At 38.1% G+C, this 22,648-nt stretch overlaps 1 protein-coding gene across 1 annotated transcript in view; it reads left to right on the top strand.

Moving 5' to 3' along the window:
* LOC112686898 overlaps positions 1-22,648 on the top strand; it is a 66,303-nt gene that overhangs the window by 17,304 nt on the left and 26,351 nt on the right. The window lies entirely within an intron of this gene.

Genomic DNA, 22,648 nt, shown 5'->3' with positions numbered 1-22,648 from the left:
TTTGATTGTAATCGTATTATCATATATCTTAACACAATTCTACGTAACTCAACAAAGAAAAGAGAGAAAAAAAATAATTGTTTCGTTAATGGTTAAAATATTATTCTCGTCATTAGTTTAACGAACATTCATCGGAAACATTTTGCATGGGAAACGATGCATTGCAATACTATAGTATACGTTCGCATGCGGTTATGTCGACGGCCAAGAGTATACCGGCTGTATCACACGCCACGGTTTGTTACGCGATGTAGAGCATTTATTTTTTTAATTACAATAATAAACTTTATTGCAACAATAGAGCAGTGGTGTATTGGAGGGTATACGGCGTATACCCAATACGCTATTTTTATTCATGGTATATAGCTTATGAGAAATTGATGATACGCGGGTAACGGCCGTATCTAGCGTATAGCTTGTAATTTGATAAATATAAATAGTAAAACTTTTGGTTATATTTATGACGAGATTCGGTATCAGATATATTATTATTTTTTTATTTTTTTTTATGAAAAATTCAAATTTGTTTTCATTTAACAAGTTTTCATTAGAAAAGTGGGATCCTAAAGACTATGTGAATTCGTAGATGATAAATCATAGATCAGCAGAAGACAATAGAAGTAAATTATGTCACCCAGATGTAGATCAAAACAGTGAAAACAAAACAAGTCTTTGGAGAATACTGACGTAAAAAAAAAAGTAAACTAAAATATGATCTATTTTTTTTGATTAAATTTTTTTTGTTTAAATTTTTTTGTCAATGTGACAGTAATAAACGTGATGTAAAATTTAAGCGAAGCCTGGCATTTTTTTGTATGTCATGTTATAAATGTGTACCATAAACACGTGATTTCTAACTTTCAAAATAGATAGAGATATGAAGAGTGATTAAATTAAAAATCAATAACCACTTAATAAAATAATTATTCCGTTTGTATAGCATATAGTGTTATAGAATAAATACAAAAGTATAATATTCTATCAGGTTTTAAGTGAATACAAGTAAAGTGAATATTGTTCGAGCGAACGGAGAAAACATTTTTTGGTTCCTAGTAGGTTAATAAACTTCCTACCATATGATAGTTACTACCCGAAATAAGGCGGTATACCCATGATTTATTTTAGCAATTCATCACTGCAACAGAATATTTACAATATTTCACAAATATTTGATACTTAAATATTGCAGCACCCCGTATAAGCTATCAGCCACGGTTAGGTTAGGTTATTGTGTATGTATTTTAATATAAAACGACTATTAGTTTTCTAACTAACAAGACAGAACAGACAAATTTTGTAAAAAATATCATATACATAATGAACAAAGATAATAATATTATATGATGAATATCGAATGATGAAAATCGCAAACATCTAATTGTTTTACACATTTTTTAAACGATATTCTAATTATAAAATCGTTTACATTCAACGAACTACATCAGTGCTTCCCAAACTTTTTCGACTCACGGCACCCTTTTTAATTCAAGGCTTTTTCAGGGTGCCCAAGTCATAGCATGGCTAATCATACGGACAATTTTGGAACAGATATTATTTCATGACGGTGCGGCGCCCCTGTACAGACATCACGGCGTACCAGAGCGTCACGGTCCACACTTTGGGAACCGCTGAACTACATAAACGTGAACCTACTTACACTTCTTACACTTACGATAGGATTATAAGATGCAAGCGCGCGCAGAACGGATTTCCGTCGCCCGGACGCCGTGTGGAAACATCCCTATAGGCCAGGGATGGTAAATTTATGACACGCAAGAAAATTTTTACTATTATATATTATATAATACACAATATTATAGGACCTATAATATAATATAATATAAATAATTAAAAAAGCAATATTATTATAATTATTATGTACCTAAACTAACCTTTTTATACCAATACATTAATTATACAATCAAATTATAATATAACAAAATATAATATTTTTAATATTTTTTTCATGGCACGCTCTATATATATAAAAAAAAAAAAAAAAAGGTAATTTTGGGCACTCAATGTTCAAAAGGTTTGCCATCCCTGCTATAGTCGGAAGACGACACCGAGCCACCTAGCAACACGTCGAATACGATCCCTAAACTGTGCAACCGTGGACGCAACTAGACAAACTAGATATTGAAGGTGCTGAAATTGCTGAAAATAAAACTAAATGGTATTTAACTGTAATCACTATAGATTATATGGATCTGAACAAAAAAAAAAATAGGAGTGTTACATTTGAACTTAAGGGTACTAAAAACTCTATTACACCCCCTAGCCTATGCGTGAATCACTGCCGAAACATCACCGGAGCTCGCGTCAACGAATTCGCACGCGCGTATCGTGTCGTACGTTACACACCGTCGCGTTGATGTTACAAAAATATCGCGATGAATGGTTCGTTGCCGCCGAGGTTCGGGGAATTCGCGAGACACGTATTCGCTTTTCATTTAATCGGCAAACGCTGCCGTTAAAAAAAAAAAACGTACTCGTTAAAACTGGACTCCGGCACGCTCGGCCCGGAAACGATAATATCGCGATAAGAAGGACAGAAAAACGAGAAATTAAAAAAAAAATCCGACCGACTGTTTTAATAATCGTTGTAAAAACCTGCGGCTCGGGTGTCAAAGGTGCGTACCGACTCGGACGCGAAACGATCGCGTACAGGATTACGTTCGGTGGACGTGATTTATGCATTACATCATGTTTTGTGCGCTGAACAGCGGGACCGTATAGGGTTCAGCTGCGTCGTCGTGTTTACGAAACGGGCGGCGAGTGCTCGTGTTCGGCGCGGGTACGCTTATGACGACCGACGCCGGTATTGCATTTTCCCGACGTTTGAATACTCGAATCAGAAATAATAACACGCGCGAAAACGTCGCTAGCTACTGCCACGGGGTACACGATTTACGTATGCGCTCGTTCCATCGACATTTGCTCGTCGAACGTTCGCCCGACGAAGTTTTCGAAGCGAGAAACCGCTGTACGGGTTGCAGACAGCGGTGATCGACGGCGTAGACACTACGTGTCCAGTGCCCTCCGATTGTAAAACAATTACATATTGTTTCCACTGTCGGTACAAACACAACTGTTTGAATATCATAAACGCAGTTAGGCACACTTCTTCCCGAACGGTAGGGTAACCTACGCGTGGGTACCCACCGATTTCTATCGGCATCTCCTCGTTCTCAGACGATTGCCAAATAGACCGCTGTAAATTTATTATATTTTATTAGCCACGATTTTAGTGGTCTTAAATGTTACCGCTAATGTACATAATCCGTTGCTCAATAAAATATTAAAATAACTAGTCACCGTATGCGATCCTTATTAGATTTATAAGCTCGTTAAACGTACAGATTATACGATACAACCGGTAATAAATAAACGGTCGGACTTAAGCTAATGCCAAGAACTCACGGAGTATAATATAAAATATGTGTTATAATATTCGAATCGTTTTTTTTTATCATCTTGCAGTCAAAATCGTCGTCGTTCCCGTTCGCGCATCTTTTCCGCCGACCGAAGGTATACATAACTTGGGAATTCGAACGGCGCGTTTTATCCGTCCGTATAAACATTTAACACTCAAACTGTAAACAATTATGATTATTTGTTGTTTTTGTTCGGTTTGCGTCCGACATCATTCGGTTTCCGATCCCTCTAATGTCAGTGCAGATCGCCATTCGTCAGCATATTGTATGATTGCAGTAGGCGGCAGGCGAATACGGACAAATCAAGGTTGTCGTTTGAACGTGGCCCTTAGGACATACAGGACAAATGGACATAATAAATTATCTAAAATCAAAAATTGTAGGTATAAATGATATTAATAAAGTGAAATATTTTGATGTTTTAGTTCTAGTTACATAACTTTGAACAATTCTTAACATCCGTTTAACCGCATTAATGAATTTATTTAAATCTTTTAGAGAACTTTTACTTGCTTCAAGTTGGCTATCAAATACAGCGTTCAGTTTGTAATTTTCTTAAACAGTAGTCGACAAATTGTTTCACACGCATAGACGCACACATGCATTTACGATTAGATACGTATATTTTGAACGGCAATAACTCTCTTCAAATATGTTTTTTAATAATCGCAGGCACACATATATGTATATTACATTGTACGGATCGTAGACACGTTTTAAAACGAATTATGTCCATCATTTCCTTATGTGAACAACGTGTGTTTAAATGCATTGATTATGTGGTATATTAGGAAGCCTATAATATATATATATATAGTAAAGATTAGTAACTACTACCGTAGCAGTGCAATTGTTGGTTTAAATATAACAACCACTTGGTCGTACGATTAAGTGTTCATTTCCGTATTAATTCTATATTATAAACAATCTCGTACAATCTAGTGTAATAAGCACATTATGTGCAATGTGTATAATAGTACACGAGTTCGGGGTTTTGGTTTTTCGAACGTTATAAACGTGCGATGAGTATCATAAATAATAACTGACGAGAGCTTTGCGCCAGTCACGTACCGCAGACGAAGCGATTACAGATGCAAAATAATGAAATAAAAAAATAACACCGACAAAAAGATCGCGTCGATATCGGATCGCCGGTGCACGCAGCCGCTGCGGTGTGTGGCGAACGGAAAATTATATTGTTGCACCGTAATAATATTATTTATAGCTCGTCGACCGCCATCCATGGTCGATTAATAAACGTTCGAGTGAAATAAAAAACGTATAAAAATGATAATAATAATACTAATAACATGATTGGTAATGTTACGATCTATTAGCGCAAAACGATGTCGTTCGGTATACCTACAGCACGGGCTGGGTGTGACGGCAATATTATTATTAAAACGTAACAATATCTTATTATCATATACGTGTACAATTTTGTACGTAAACTATTCGATTTTAGACGAACATGCATGTTTGTTAAACGTTTGATTGCTTCGGGCGTTGTTTTAGCGTGCGTTGCGCCAGTCAGGCCCATTTAAAATTTCGGCAAACAATTTGTACCAATTAAGCATGTAATTAGCATCATTTGTATACCGAATTAATACGACATTTTTTTTTTTATAAAGTTATACAAAGTTATAGAGCTAAATATTGGGCGTATAAATTTCACATGGTATTGGAATGGTACTTATTTCTTATATTTTAATCGATTATCTAAAATTTTATATTTGTGTCTATTAAATGTTCAATGACGGATATGGATGGGGTTGGACATGGGATTAAAGTGGTGACAATTGTTGGCAATGAAAAAATAATAACAAGACGAAATCGGTCAGAAATTTCGTTTTCCAAAAGTCGAAACGTACAGAAATATGTGATGAAGTTTTTATTTAGATGTAGGTATATATATTAATTAATTATCCTTAGAGTATGGATTTTGAAGAAATTAAAAACAAAAAAAAGGACTTAAAGCAAAAACGCTCTGCAAATATTAAAAAAAAAGCCTAAAAGAACACCAACATTTTGTTTTTAAATAAAATGTTATTTACTACAAAAGAAGTATTAAAAATATTTATTAATTTATTAAATTATTAAAAAAAGGTATATTAATAAAAAAGATTTCTATTTTTCTCCTTTCATTATTAATCCGTAAATTAAATATATTGTGCTTAAGACAATTTATAAGAATTAATCATATAATAATTGAAAATTATTTAAATACTTATTCGATCGGAGCCGCTTTGGACGGTAATTTATTTAATTTTTTTTTTTTATTAATCGCTTAATTAAATTAAACATAACGAGATAAAATCAATTTATTAAATAAAATAAATGTTGATCTTTCAAAATGCCTTTATTTCGAATATGTTTGGAACAAATGTTTCAAAATGTTATTTAAAATCAAAAAATGCACCGAAAACACCTTAGAAAGCATCAAAACACAAAAAATACCAAAACAACGAAATAAAATTTCACTCATCATTTGATTCCATGTAATAGAAATAATAGAAATCGAATTTATAGCCGATACAGTTTCGTTTTCGAACACCGGAAGAGAAAAAAAAAAACCAATGCCTTCAAAGTTCGCACTCCACTAATTGCCGGAGGTATGCAATTCCCTCTGCCCACCTTGGCGCGCCTCGTCGTCACAATCTCTCGGAAAGAATTCGGAAGACGTTGGCCGCGACGATGACACGCATATACATATATATGCATATACCGGTACGATCGATAAATCGGTTGACGATCGGTTTTCTCGTGTTTTCGTCACGGATTCGCACACAAGTGGTGCGCAATACGTGTTGCGTTCGACGCGTGGCGCGCGCATAATGCCTATCAGCCACGCGTTTCGATTTCGATCGTCTTAACTACGAACGATCTATCGGAGACGCTGCGCGCGGTTCGGGAGTTGTACGCGTCGAGCAAAGTTTTGACCGACAGGAACGGGACACAGGGCGGTTCACCGAAGGGCTTTGGAAACATTCGCAAGGGCTGAACGTCGGATCGCGCGTTTTGCCCGCGCGGTCCTCGATCCCGTACCGTGGCCATCCGCGTTCGTCCGGAAAACGTGGGCGCTGCAGGGTCAACGATCAATCTGCGCGCGCGGTTCGGCAGGGGACTCGATCCGTTTTCGTTTTTTTGGGCGTCGCGCGCGCGGTTCGACGCGTTTGGACGTGGCACGCACACGGTCGGAAACCGCTGTCGGCGGGTGTCTTACTTATTTTTAAGTGTTTTTGGTTTTTTCTTACTAAAAAAGATACTAAAAATAAAATGTTAATAATAAACCTAATATTAATTATTTTTCAATTTTCTGGATATTAATTTATTAGTTTGTATAGCATAATTTTTGATATTGAGCGCCACTACTTATTCTCTGTGACGCTTTAGTTCTAGGATAAACATAATTCGTATGTTGATTTGGATAGCTGAAAAATTGGGTAGTATTGAATTAAACAAATATTCATACAAGTTCATACAGAACTAGTTATCCACCAATTCTCTGAGGGGTGTCATTCGACGCACTGTACTCCCACGGGGGTCGGTATAATTTTTTTTTGTCTCGAATATTTTAAGAGTTTTATCAAATTAAAATTAAAAAAACCATTTTTTGTTTTACCTAAAACGTATATCGTACGTTTTTTAGTGCATATTTTGAATGCGTATTCAGTAATTATTTAGTTCATAAATATGCAATCCCTAACAATAATTATACGGCTATTCATGTCTTTGTCCTGTGCAAATCTCGTGTCCTTGCAGTGCCCTGGTCGGCACCTGGTCGGCTTCCACGACCGTTTAAAGCGTGCGTACCAAACGCACACGCACACCCTCACACATACGAACATGTACACGCAGTTTACAACTCAAGTTTACTACTCGACTTGGCAAAATTAAAAAAGAGGGATTCTGTTTACTCAAAAAAAAAAGAGTGCCCTCAAAACTTGTTAAGCGTCATAATTATAACGTAATAATAGTAGGGGGACGCTAACATTTCTGAAAATTAGTCGGGGTACTCGGTCACCCTGCGTCCCACCTCAAGTCGAGCACTGTGTACACGCGCACTATGCGTATGCGTTTACGTTTGCACTGTTTGCATCCGAAATGATAAGAAAACCGTCATTAACGCAACACGGGTGTGAGAACTGTTGTTCACTCTCGCGAGTGACTTTAACACGACGGGGCGCGCGTGGTCGTTCAGGGGCGTGTTCAGCGGGTGGGCCTGGTGGGCCCGGGCCTACCCTGAATTTTAGCGTTTAAATAAACCCAAATAATTTATTTTTGGTAGTAAGTTAATAAAAGAAAGAAGCCGCAGAAGTCATAGGTCTACTAAATCAATTTTGTTCTTTTAACATATTATTTATTCTATGATTTCTTGATATGATTTTTTAAATGATAATTTTGTTTTTAAAACTTATGAACTATTACGGATATAAAAAATATTTCTGGAATAAAATAGTGAGCCAAAGTCGACGAGCGAACAATACGTACAGTAGCTGCACAAATGTTTTGGATTTTTACAAAGAAATTTGCAATACGGGAAAGTTATTTGAGAAAATTAAATTAGTTATCAAACGCGTATTGGTTATACCGGTAATTTCGGTAGCAGCTGAAAGAAGTTTTTCGACGATGAGAAGAATCAAGAAATTGACGAGTTTGCCAAAATGAAAAACAGAAAAATTAAATTTACTAAATAAATATTACAAAAAGTTATTTTATAAGTATATATTATACATATGGCTGCAAAGTAGTAAGTACAACTTAAAAATAAAGTAAAGTTTCTCTTTAAAAAAAACCGTGTATCTTATACAAACTATTCTTAAAACCGAGTCCATCCTGAATTTTTACCCAAGATACGCCCCTGGGGTCGTTCAACGTATCAAGACGGTTTGTTTGAACGTTTTTAACATAAACGATATACCTGTAGTAACACCGCAGCGGTACGGTCGAAAAATCAATGCACGACGTTACGGGACTTAAATCTAGCGATCACGTTTGTTTGCGCACTAATATTTTTATTATTATTATCATTACCAATAATATTATTGATACTTCCAATACAACAGACGATAATAACGAATACAAACGTAGACCGTTTTGTGCGCGCGCGATCGGTGAGTTCGTGAGGCGAGTGTAATGTGTACAAAATGAATTGAAATACTTATACGTGTGGTCGTATAAATATTGACTCGAAACCGCATTGTACGCTCACGCGCACGTATTATGTTTTACACGTGGAAATAAGGAACTGCTCGTTTAAGTGTTAATTTTTCGTTTAAACCGGATGGATCGCTGTGATTAAATTAAAATTTAAGGAATAAAATACAAAATATATGAAATTCCTAGAATACATTCAATTTTTTCTTTGGGGGTGGGCAGGGATGTTCACTAAATTATACAACTACATATATATTTTTGATAAAAGAACTCGCATCATTGTAAAACCAATACATTCGTTGCGTAGTTCAAAATCTAAAGAGTTCATGGGGGATCCATCTCCCTATGTGTAAGCCACTGTAAGGGGTGCCAATTTGTTTTTGTCTTAGGTCGCAAATTGTCCAAATGCGACACTGTCCATGCAGACGTATTGCAGGCGTCGAGTTACGCACCAAAGACTCCAGAGACCTTTAAAATTGATTTTTACTGCCTCATTTACACTGCGAGGTAAGCGTTTATGTATTACGTACATAAACGCTTACCTCGCAGTGTGTAATTTTACTCACTTTTTTTACAGAGGTTTATTTCCATATCTTTTCAGTGTGCGGTGAAATACACATTTAATGCGATACGTGCATTCCTAATGTCAAAGGCTTATTACACATGAGTTACAATCAAATTCACAATTTGAAATTATTATCAGAAATAGTTAAGGAGTGTCTGTTTAAAGTACACACTGCTGTGTGCTAGTGTCAAAAGATTAAAAAATATTAAACGAAATAGTATGCAAATTAAACTTAAAGTTTTTATTTATTGATTTGTTATCATACAACGTTATACTTTTGTGGGTGATCAGCATTTAACACTACCCGCTATATTTCAAAACCGTATATAAGAGGAAGAAAAATTAACAATGTACTATTAAAGGTTTTCTGCAGTACAAAGGCGCAACTAGAGCTTAAATGGATGGTTGGGGGGGGGGGGGGGGTGAAAGACCAAACAGACCCGCAAGGGCTTCCGTATTCCGATTTTACTAATTTCCTAACAGATACAATCATTCATTATTCACTACTTTAGGTTCAACATTTTACAGGACCAACTCCTCATAACATCATAAAAAACTACGAACATATATGTTCATACATATATATAGACATTATAGTGTATATGTGACTATATAGTGTCTATAGACACTAGAAACGAGATGGAAAATACTAATTCAAGTAGAAAATCCACTATTTTACATAATTACACCCGAAGACATGTGAACTAAATACTAGGTAACATGATTGCACTAAAAACCGGAATTCCCGAGCTGTATAATTATTTCATGTACTGTGTAAAATGTTTTCAAACACGACAAAAAAATATCTACCTCATGATTTTTAATTTGATAGGGTTATGGAAATATTTGGGAACCAAGCCGTGGTTGCGTTTATGCCGAATTAGACGAACCTAACCAACGAGTCCAATAACAATGTATGCCGATCATAACGCACGTCATATTATAATATATCTATTATCATATATTACTAGACCTTTCCAATCCGAAAAAATTGATCAGCGATAAGATCATAAGGATACATCGTAACACGTCGGTTTTCCTTCACTAGTGCATTTACTTTCCAAAGGGTTCGAGCCGGTTCTTATCAATAACGTATTGTTATCATGATCGATGTTGTTTATCTAGTGGTCGGCGTGGATTCTTATTGTTCTTACGACGTAAACTTGTAGGGCTTGCAGGCAAAGACGGTAATAGGCCACCACCGTGTCCGCAGCACAGTCGATCGTGTCGTGCGCACGTCATTTTCGATGCGTCAAGTGGCGCGGACGAACGAGCGACCAACTGCGGACCCGGTGAAAACATTCTTGTCATGACAACGGCGTCGTCCGACGTAAGGTCGTAACATTATAAATCGTTCGTATGCAAATCGCGGGTAATAAAAAAAAATTAAAAAAAAAAAAACCGTTCTTATCTCATTGTCTCGTGCGCGATGGCGTAACCCGTCGGCGCCGCTACGTACACGGGTTCGCCGTCCACCCGGGTGGGCATTCGTTCAGCATTAATGATACACGGACGAATCGTCGGCTCCGAATAATTTACGAGTCTGTTTACGGTAACAACAATAATAATAATAATAATAATTTGTTGCCGTCGTCTTCGGCGGCGGCCGAAAGGTTATTCGGTTATGACGCGTAGAGTTACGCGTAAATAACGCGGCGGCACACGACGCGACGACCTGCGACACAACCGTTAAGGGCGTCCGAGACAAGAGGTCGCGGGCGACGGATTCACGTGGACCGCGACCGATTGTGTTTGCCGCCGATTAGTTGCTCCGAGACGCGATCGGATTACGGCGGACGCGTCGCCGAGTAGGAGCGCGAGACGATTCGCCTCGTCGGCTGTTTGCACCAGAATGGACCCAAAACGTATAAAACACGTGTGATTTGCCACTAAACAATGATATGTAATTTGCATCGCCCTCAGGTAGTAAGAAATAGGAATTGTAATTTGCACCGAAATTAAAATTCTATTATTTTTTCCGTAGTATCTCCATAGTATCAACGTGCTAGTTTCTATACATCGAGATATGAGAAGTAACAATAACACAGAATTTTAGGTTTTAGATTCAGTGTCGTTATTTAAGTTAATTGCACCTCAAAGCTACCTTATAAGAATAGTCAATAATTTATGATGATAGTTTAATTATTTCATTATTTTAGGCAAAAAACACATGATGAAATCCAGAAAAATCATTGTTGTCATTCGAGTGTAGTCTGGATGCCGACGAGGATACCGAGGAATGATCGAATATTATAATATTAAATAATCGATTATCAATCGAACAGATACTCATTTTGGTGCAAATTACAAACTCCCGACTCGTTGATGGATCAGCTCGTTGTTACCAAGCGTTCGGCTAGCCATTATTACCGTGTCGATGCGGCACACCGATCGCTTTTGAAAACGCCCGGAGATACGCGTTTTATCGCTCCTTTCCAGTTTTCCGATTTCGTCTAGAGCTACGTTGCGCTTTCTAATCGCCTTTGTGTTATTGTACACAAAACAAACATACGGAGTAACCGTGTGCTAAATAAAGCGAAAAATTGGTTGGTGATCGATCGAATGTTTTTTCGTCTGGCTGGTCATCGCAAACGCACGACGAAAAACCGTGCACGAACATTTGTCGAACAACATCGATAGGGTGAAAAATCACGTGCGCATCATTTGCTACGCCTTAAACATGTATTCGTTCTCAGACAGTTTTCAGTGTGACTAACGAGAGAACTCGACGCACCGAAACGGTAAATGTGCTTTTACCACGTTAGCTTAATCGTAAGCAATTAACAAACGCGTATGGTTTACAGAACGTTGGGATTCCAAGTCTATTTCGAAGGGTGTTAAGCTACGTAGTATCGGGCTTTTTCAGACAAAAGCATCGTCTATAACGCGTCCACGTACATCCAACTCCTTACGGTTCGATCGACTGTCGTACGCAGGGCCGGCGTGAGGGTGGGGCAAGGAGGGCTAGAGTTCCGGGCCCGTACACCCGAGAGGGCCCGTCGTTTCGGCTTTGTATACAATGTGTTTGTTGTACCAAAGCATGTACAAGTGGTCTTGGTGCGTCTTGGTCAAACAATTGCAAAGGGAAGGAGGCCCGGACCCCCGCAGCCCTAGGGCCCTCAGAAGTTTTCGTCGGCCCTGTTCGTACGCATTTTTACTATTCACCGTTTATGAGACGCAATATTGTAGTTTATCCGAACGCTACACCGCAGACGCTCATGAATTATTCACGCGTGGAACACGATATGGCAAAACCGCTGTACGCGCGTGTGTATTATTATAACTAGTACGTGGGATTCAATTAGCCCGTTGGTATTGGGTACACACACACACACCCACACACACACAAACACACACACGCACTCACACACGTCTGCCTCTGTAGCACAAAACAAAAGAATTGGAGAAAGACTATTTGACATTATTTCGACACACTTTCACACGGTGTCGTACGCCGTCGGGCTGTGCAGTAAGAACCGTGTTATTATACAATATATATGTAAATAGCCCAAAACGCTAACAAACGCATGAGATTTAAATCGTTTTGGAAACGGCGGACGAGGAGAAAAACAACACGTATTACGTGCGCATTGTCCGCGGACGGCCGCGGCGCGCTAAGCTGTTCCTGATACGTACAGGTTTATGCGAAATGAAGTGCGACCGAATCCGACGTAAAGTGTTTCGCGCACGTACCTATTATGGTCGCGGGTAGTCTCTCTTATATGGTAATCGTATTCAATTCCGTTATCCGGTCAATGCGTGCTCGCCGTCAGTACGATATTGGGTGTACAATCCGCGTTGTTGCACCGCTAACGAAAATCTCGACAATGTTAATAGCATCGATGGAAAAAACGCGAATCTGATTCACGACGCAGTTGATGTATAAAACGTGTATCGTGTGTAGCTAACGCACCGTAGTGCGAATGCGTTCGCGCGGAATACGATATTATATTGTTTTTAACGTTTAATTAGAAGAAAGAAAAGAAAACCGTTCACATCAACCCGTTTAAAGTCAATAACACAATATAATTTCGTAATATGCCGCGGATACGGTCTTGGGCGTAATAACAATAATAAAAACACACGTTAATTCTCTATGTTTCAACAACGTTGTATTTTATCCGATCGCTAATGGTACCTATAACTGCGCACAACGGGCGGGCGTCGGTACTGACTATTACAAGTATACCGTCTGAAACCGTATTACGAGCAGTGCGAAAATACTGGCGCGTACGTTGAAAGTAAACTCTTGTTACGAGTATGCCGAGTACTCGTTCAGTAAAATATCGGGTGCGCGTTTAGTTAAACGCTTTGTAGGTACGAAACGTGATTTCTTTAAGGATACACAACAGTGGCGTTACCGCACGTAATCGTCCTGCCCACGAGTATTTTCCGTACGCGAACGGTAAACTGCAGCCGGACCGTTGTTATAAACAATGATAATTTACACGAGAGCACAACACGCGTTCGGACCAGTTAAAAACGGCACCTGACCGCTTTCGGACGCGGTGATTTTGCGTGGTAACGCGTACCGGCCTCGGGTGCACGCGAAACAACCGTTTTGCCATCGAACTATTAAATTTATATTGACTTTTTTATTTATCTCGCCGCGTAATACGAGCGGCAGAATCGTGTGCGGGTTGCCGGAAACTTTAACGCGTGCCGACGGCGGAGGTGGAACTAGACATTTTTACGCCCGAGGAAAATGGTAAAATTACGCCCTATCGTAGACCAATAACCATATACTCTTCTCGAGGATTTTTTTCTAATAATTGATATACGTTCGTACTTGTTGAGTTTTAACCTAATATCAGTGTTTAACAAAGTTAAAAATATCAAATTAGTTGTTTATAATTGCAAAACTTACACTGTCTACAATTTTACATCCGGAGATAAAACTTCCAACCCCTAGTTTCGTCTCTGGCCGACTGCAACGATTCCGCCGACTAATCGACATCGCCGCAGGGCTACCTAATATCGCTTGAAACAGTACACACATGTGTCTGTACAACAGCAACGAGACGCGTTCGGAGAAGAAGGAAAAAAAATCGATTATCGTTACGCCTCGTTGCGTTTCAGACGTTCTACATCCGCGCGACTTCGAACGACACTCTCAGCTGCTTAGTCCGGGTTCGCGAAAGTGTGTACACGCGTGCGCCGGAGAACGTAATATGCACATATTTTCGAAACAGTCATGGCGGAAAAGGTGCAGGAAATGTGAGACCGACGTGTCCGCGGTGAAGGTTCAGGGTCCAGGAGGTGGAACCCCTTGGCTGACGAAGTTGGTGCGCGCGTGCGAAATCGAATTCGGGTTCGAGGCGGACATTAAAACAGATCCTGCGCGCGATGAAACACGTGTGCGTATTGTAAACAAGAAAAAACGTACGCGTATTGTAACGCGTGCGGTTTACGATACGGTTGTAATAATAGAACAAGAATGCGATTTGAAGCGTGATGCGGTACCATGATGTAGGTACAATATGTACACCGACACCGCACACCGCGTTAGCTTCTCTCCAGCCACATCCCGGGTGGCGATAATATCGCACCAACACTTTCCTACCTACCTCGGACACCGGGCAGAGGGGGAAAGCTTTTGATGCCGATAAGGTAGCGCACCAGCGGCCGGCGGGCGGTGTCTACGGACGAGGCCTATCTTTCGACGGACACCGGTTTGGTCAATATCGACACACCGATTCCACCACCGTCACCAGAGGACCACATTTTTTATTCTAACCTTTTAGACAAATAAATAAATTGATCGTCATATCTTTTTCTTTGGTTTCTCTTCTCTTTTGTTTTTTTGGTTTGTTTAATCCATTTCATTCAACTTTGACCGGCCACCTCACCGAGGGAAATCTTACTACCGACTTGAGGCCGTGTCAAGCGTACTCGGTAGATTTCGTGCGTGTGATTATACAACAATATGACGTACGAGGTGCGCACGGGTACGCTATTGTTCGTGCGGAATATATTGTTTTCGTTCGCACGGGACGGTGGAACGGGGACGCCGCGAGAGGATCGTTTCCCATTCCGAGATCGGCGAAGATTCGCTACTCGGCGATAACGGCAGGCCGAGCAAAGGATGGTCAACGCGATTGTGTACAGAGTTGTGTACGGAGAGTTTGAAACCGGAAGTAACGAACCGGGTGCGCGCGTGGGAAAAGTTCGCAACCATTTGAAGTGCGTTGTGCACAAAATCATTCGCGCGCCCGCGTTGCACATGATATAATTAATGGCGCAGGCGCGAAAAGAAGAAGGTTTCGAACTGGTCTGTGCACCAAAACGTTCTCTATTTTATTCGTTTTATTTTTTCCGTAAATAGCTTGACATAGTTTTTGCGGTGCATACTACTTGCGTCCGAGATTATTATCAGTAGGTAATTTGCGTCCCACCAAAAAAAGGTTTAAAAAAGGTCATAACCTATTTTTTTTTTTTTTTTTTTTTTACCTTAATCGAAATTTTTTTTATTGAATTTAAATAAAAGATTAATTGTACACATATAAATACAATACAATATATCTTAAATTTATACCTACCTTCTTTAAGCATTGCTTGTGATGAAGGTAGGGAGTTAATATTACTTATATATTATACAGGTTGCTTATGATAACAGGATAAACATGTTTAGTAGTTATATACAATTTATACAAAAATTAATATAAAAATTATACAAGAAATTAAATTTAGATTAGAACAAAATATAATAGTTGATATGAAGCAAAGATGTTATATAATATTTTATTTATAATATAATGATATACATTTTATTCAATGTTTAACATAGACCAATTTTTTATAATATTTTTTGCATATTTTGGTTTTTTGATTATTATTTTTTTTAAATCTAAATCTAAAGAGTTATAAAATTTTGGACCAAGATAATCTACAAATTTTTGACCAAAAGAAGTAATTGTATAATTAATTTTAGCATCATATGCCCTGTTTTCCCTAGTTTGAATAGATTTATCTATATTATACCAATTTTCCATATTTTTAACTACCCACATAATTGCAAATTTCTTATACAGTGAATTAATAGGCAAAACTTTGAAATCTTTATAATTTTGAGACGTAGATTCTTCTAAACTGTATTTATTTAAACATATCCTAATAATTTTATTTTGTTGCAGTTGTAGTGGTTTAATAGCTTTTTGGGTAAGACCTCCCCATACTAGAATGCCATATTGGAAAACTGCTTGGTATAATGATAAATATATATTACGTACAATGTTAATAGGAAAAATGTCTTTAAGTTTACAGAATTTATATACTGATATTCTTAAACGCATAACTATGTTATCAATATGTACATTCCACCTTAAATTTTCATCATAGGTAATTCCCAGGTATCGTATTTGCGTCCAATAGTACCTTTTGAGACAGCTAAGTTGTGTCCAAGCACAAATAAGTCATAAGCATAGCATAAAATAAGTATTACAAATAATTAATCACATTTAAATAAATAAAATTATAACCAAACTATTGAAATTAACTAACCAACTCAACAATTAGATGAAAATAAATTAATGAAATCGAACTAAATTAAACGTATTGATCGTAATAATCGTATTTTAAATTACTTTATGTTGCGTATAGATGCTTAATGCATATTGTCAACTGAAAAGACGTGACAGTCACGGACTAAGATATTGATATTCTTTATCTACCGATAATTCCCCGCATCAGATTATTTTTATACCAATCGTGTGTGAGTGCCGTGCGGTTGATTGTTATTATTATTATCCGATTACAATTTAATTATTAGTGATATTAATATTCTTTTTATATATATATGTTTATATTTTTCATTATACTTTAATACTTAATTGAATAAAAACACTAAAATTATTATATTACATATCAGTATATGTTTAGACGTTTCATCTATTTGGTGGAGGGAGGGTGAAAACCCCAGAACCCCCCCCCTATAAATACGCCACTGACACAAGGTTATTTATTAGATCTACAGGCCGATTATTTATTGCTTATCGAATCACGCATGAGTTTTATAATATTATCTAAATACATTAGTGGTGTTGCTGACTTTTAGGGAACCTGTGATTATTATTTGTTGTTTTTAAAATATATACCATAGCTACGTATTACCATGAACTGGTTTGTGGTCATAACGGTTTATTTACAAAATGTTATAGGCCGTCGAATGAAGTAAAGGCCCACGTTATCTAAGTGATATTTACAAAATTTATTGGCTTGTAAAAATTCATATATTGTCTATAGTCCATAAACCTTATGTTCTTGTCTAGTAATTTTTCTGTAATCTATTACTAAATACCGTACTGTTTATCTTTTACCACTTACATAGTATTCAATAAAAAAAAATACACCATGTGTATTTGCCCACCTGCCCAGTCCGCCCCTGTAACTGAACTTATATTCTTCAATTTTATAGAATTCTTTTTTCAATTTGGAGCTAAACATTTTCTCCATTTTAAATTGTTTAAATTAAAATATAATAATAATTTTAATTTGACACCACGAACACTGAAGAACGGAAAGCGTGAACATGTACTGAGAAATGTATAGTGCAAAATAATTTGTGTTATTCCGATCGATTATAATATACGATATACCTATCAAATGAGCTTCCTGGTCTCTCAAAGCATTCAGTTTTAAATACGGTTTGGAAATTGTTTGGCGACAAGCGAACATTTTCATGGTGCATAATTTTATCTCACTGAAATTCAATAATAGCTGATAATATTAATTAATCGATAGTCGCAGATATTATATACCATATACACAATTTACACACACATGATTAATGTAATGCATAATATTTATGGACGTATATCGGCCATGACCATTATAGCAGGTAAGAAAAATAACATGATCGAGTTGGGTCCCCATGACGGGACGCAAGTTACCTGTTGAATTTACTACCTGAAAAATACACGTTTTTGGGAGACACAAGTAGTATGTAGCCAGTTTTTGAACGGGCAACAGTCGACGAACTATAAACGAGCAATCGACGTGGGTTACGATTGGATTAGCATATGTTTATATTCATGTTTATACAACAGCGTTGTACGAGGCGATGGAATCGTTGTACCGCGAACGAAGGCGCCAGCGGAAGGTTTTGGGAGAGGAAAAATTTTAGAAATTTTCCGGCCCGCCCGCCAAAACCGTATGGCCCAACGAACACGGGACGTTGGATGGCGCGAAAAAAAAATAGAAAATAAAAGAATATACTCGTATATCGGAGCGATCGTCCCGGGGACATCACGAGAAATGCACTCGCGCACGCGCAGCGGTTTCAGTCGCAGCGCGTCCAAACGGAATATCACGTACGGTACAATCAACACCGTTTGTCGCCTCCCGGACAAATCGAGTGGAACGAATCGTGTTTTTTAACCTCATTTGTACGTTAAATATTCGTGGTCGGTTTTTTTTTCCACACACCATCCTCGCTTCTCCCGGTACTTATGTATAATGTATACCTGTGTTCTACCTACCTGTTCGTGTGCACGTATTGTGTCTCTGCGGCACGTATGTGTACGTCGTATGCTAGTTGGACGACAATGCGGCGGAAAAGACCCTTTTCGGTGGGCCGCCGAGGAATTTAACGGGCGCAGCTTCGCGTCGCATTTCTCGGACTTACTCAAGACACGACGATAACATCATGCGCGCCCGTTCACCGTTTCGACGGAGATTATTGTTACGCGGCGGAGACGGCGCGCGTCGCGAGGGACCCTCGAAGAATGCGTTATCCCCGATCACGATAAATAGACGCCGCGCACGATGGTTCGTTGTAAACCAGAAAAAATGCGTTCGTTTTCCCGTAGGTTTTTGAAATGACCGATAGCGCCTCGGTGTGCTCAACAGGAATCTCAAGTGTTTTCGTAAGCTAAGTGGATTATTAGCCGTCTCGGCGCAGCTCCGCGGTTTTTGCCATGCAACTGTTTACGTTTCGCGATCGATATTGTATTGTATTATATTATTTTATTTTTTTTATCGTATTGTTTGTTCTGTGATCGACTTGGCTCGTTTGTCCGACGCGCTGTCTTTTGAACCGTTCGATCTGAGTAATACTATTACCGCGATACGGTGCGGTACAATGTTTCGCGTGCAGCCGTGAAATGATATATAAATATTATATAACATTTATCATTTCCCTTAAATTAAATTTAATCTATTCTGTGCTTGTACTCTGATTAATAAATGCTATTGTCACTACAATGGGGGTGGTCTCCGTAATGCACCATAAATCTTCAACCGCACGCGCGTCGCACGTCGCTCGTTTTTCAATACATTTTTTAACGTTTGTTCGTTACGAACTCCTTTTTTTTATTATAATACAATAAGTTCTAATATCTCAATGATTGTTGTTCGAACAGTGTCCGTTATGGCTGTACAACACGCACATACGTACGCCGCCGTGTGCAAAAATCGTAACGAAAACAACGTTTTCTTATCATTTTAAACGGCGTACTCAAAGATACATCTTTCCGAGTCCGTCGTGTGACGCAGGCGCGTAGCTAGAGCTAAGAGGGGTGTTATTCAAAACTAACCGACACAATTATACATAACAAAATAATAATTTCTTACGTACACTTTATTGTCCACGCATACAAACACATTAGCACATTACATATGAATATTAATAAATAAATATACGTATATCTATTCATGTGTAACGTACTAATGAACGAGAAAGTGTTTAAATATAAAATACATTTTTGTCCGTTATGTGTATTTGAAATCGTGCATAAAACGACTCGGAACCGCGGTCTTAGTTGATCAGACAAAACAACGGTGTATTGAAAATCCGGATCCCGGTCTTACATTATTGCTATCGTATATATTTCGTTACGATAAATACGTGTTCATCACGGTTTATGATGAATTTTTACCTTTACAAGACTTAATTTTAACACGATTGATGATAGGGGGGTTGTTACTACACCTGTAACACACCCACTGGCTACGCACCCGGTGTGACCCCAAACGTAAAATTGTAGAGGTAGAGGGTTTGTAATTATTAACAATTATTGGATATTTTTAACTTCGTTAAATACTGATATTAGGTTAAAACTCAATAAGTATGATTGTATATTAATTATTAGGAAAAAAATCCCCGAGAAGAATATTTGATTATCGGTCTATGATAAAGCGTTATTTTAACATTTTCCCCGGGCGTAAAAATTTCTAGTTCTACCTCTGGGTTTGATCGTGGGTATTACCGTACAGATCTGGAGACCCACGGCAAAGAAAAAGTGTATGAACGTTTCGCGAACTCGCCTAGTCCGCCGTAGCCATATGACGTGTACGCGGCACGTATCCTAGGGTTAGGGGTGAGCGGGAGCCGAACGGTACGAAGCCGCAAACTGGAGGCCCATATATTGTTTATTTTTGTGCGTCGCGTTTACGAACACGGCCGCTCGAATCGGTCGTCGCGTTCAATTTCCGCAAGACGAGCGAAATCATTGTCGTTTAAACGTTCGCACGACCTCGCGTTCAAGTCTTGACCCGACATTGCATCTCTCGCATTGCAAACACACGACCTCCTGTTGAGAACCACTGCCCTGTAGGGCGGCGTTTCCTAAACGCTTTCTCCGCCGGACCCCTTAGAGATAACGAAAATGATCGCGGATCCCTTAATACAAATGAAAAACAATGATAAATCGTTACATTTTTATGTTCGCGGACCCCCTCCGGTATAAGTGCGGACCACAGTTTGGGAAACGCTGCTGTAAGGTACGACCGCGAGATGTCGCATTGCTTACATCAGACCCGGTCCAACAAGCGTACTACACAAACATATCATACGCGACGGTGACTTGCTACGTTACTTGTAAACAGTGCTTGATTTGGCATAATTAAAGAAGGGGGGACTCTGTTTGTTTAAAAAAAAATTGTGTTCCCAAAACTTGTTAAGCGTAATAATTATAACGTATTGATAGTAGGGGCACGCTAAAATTTCAAGAAAATTAGAAGGGGTACTCCGTTCCCCTGCGTCCCTCCTCAAGCCGAGCACTGCTTGTAAGTACACCCGACGTCGACCCCGACCGCAGTTAGCCTACCGGTGTGCCGTGTACGCACTGCGTTGCACTCACGAAATGATGCTGAGCGTTCGGAAACGTTCATAAATATGTATACCGCGAGTGTTCGGGAAAACATTGGTTTTTGTTCTTGCACCGCCCACATTACGGTTGAACGGTGTATAGGTCACACGATGAGTGGATGTGACACACGCACGCGCGCGTGGTACACACCGTACCGCGTTGTAACGGTCATCTTAATAATAGTAGTAAAAATAATAATAACGAAGGTGATTTTTTTCGGGTGTATCCGATCGGTCGCACATACCTGTTTACAATGGCATGCTGTAAGGAACACCTTACGCGCGCGTCAACCCGTCCAAGCGCAGCGGTGTTCACTATACATATAATAAATATACGTAAAAAAAAAAATTATGTATTACACGCTCAATAGTAATGATATTAATATGTATATTATGCAGTTGACGCCGCTTGTAAGGCCGTTTATCGGACTCGGAATCGCTCGGAACAGTCCGGACTTATCCAAATACGTTAAAAACAATTCGGTTATAAGGAAGATGGTAAACTGCGGCAAAAAAAAAAAAAAAATAAGATTATACAATCTGCGACAAATCCGATAAGATACACATGATACAAACTGCGGCAATTTATTATATATACTATTTAAATATATTTTTTGTTTGATGTTATTATTTACTGCTTGACGTTCAATTGTAGAATCCGATTCATGACTATGATCTAAAACTGATTTTTCTTGTAATAAAGTTTTTTCCTTGTGAAAACTAATTTTGCCTTGCATGTTTTTTTTAGTGCATTCCCATGTTTGATGATTACCATTTATTTTGGATTCATATTTAAATTCGAATTTAAAATTATTTAACACTGATAATTCCTTGCCATTCTGACTAAACATTGTTGTAAATTCCATGACGTTGAATGAATACTTAACTCTATTTCTACTAACCTCTAACACTTGTAAGTAGGTAATAACTAGTATTTTCAAAAGTAAAGGAACCGATATTACTCATATATTTCGTTAAAACTTAAAAATATATTTGGATTTACTTTACCACTTTGTACGCAATACGCAACATTTCATAATTAATTAAATGATATACGTATATAGGTACACACAAGTAGGTATATATGATGTAGGTATTATAATAAATAGTATATATATAAAATAAATTACCGCAGTTTGTATAATGTATCTTATCGGAATAATTTTCTCAATCTTAGGGATTTTTTTTTTCAAAATATAACTTGCATTTTTTAATCTAATAGATAACACGAAGCGCATTTAATGTTAATCGAAAAAAGATCGAGTACAAATTTGTACAAAACGTACAAATCGGAAACCGAAACGCTATATTATAATAAAATTAATTATATATAAGCGCAACTATCCATTAGACATCTGAAATTAAAATTTTAATTAATAATTTACAGCTTTCGTTCGACAAGAT

The sequence above is a fragment of the Sipha flava genome, unplaced genomic scaffold (assembly GCF_003268045.1).
Source record: "Sipha flava isolate LNK unplaced genomic scaffold, YSA_version1 329_pilon_pilon, whole genome shotgun sequence".
In the NCBI taxonomy this organism is placed as follows: Eukaryota; Metazoa; Arthropoda; class Insecta; order Hemiptera; family Aphididae; genus Sipha; species Sipha flava.
The sequence above is the reverse complement of the archived record's forward strand: the minus strand, read 5'-3'. Positions and strand labels throughout refer to the sequence as shown.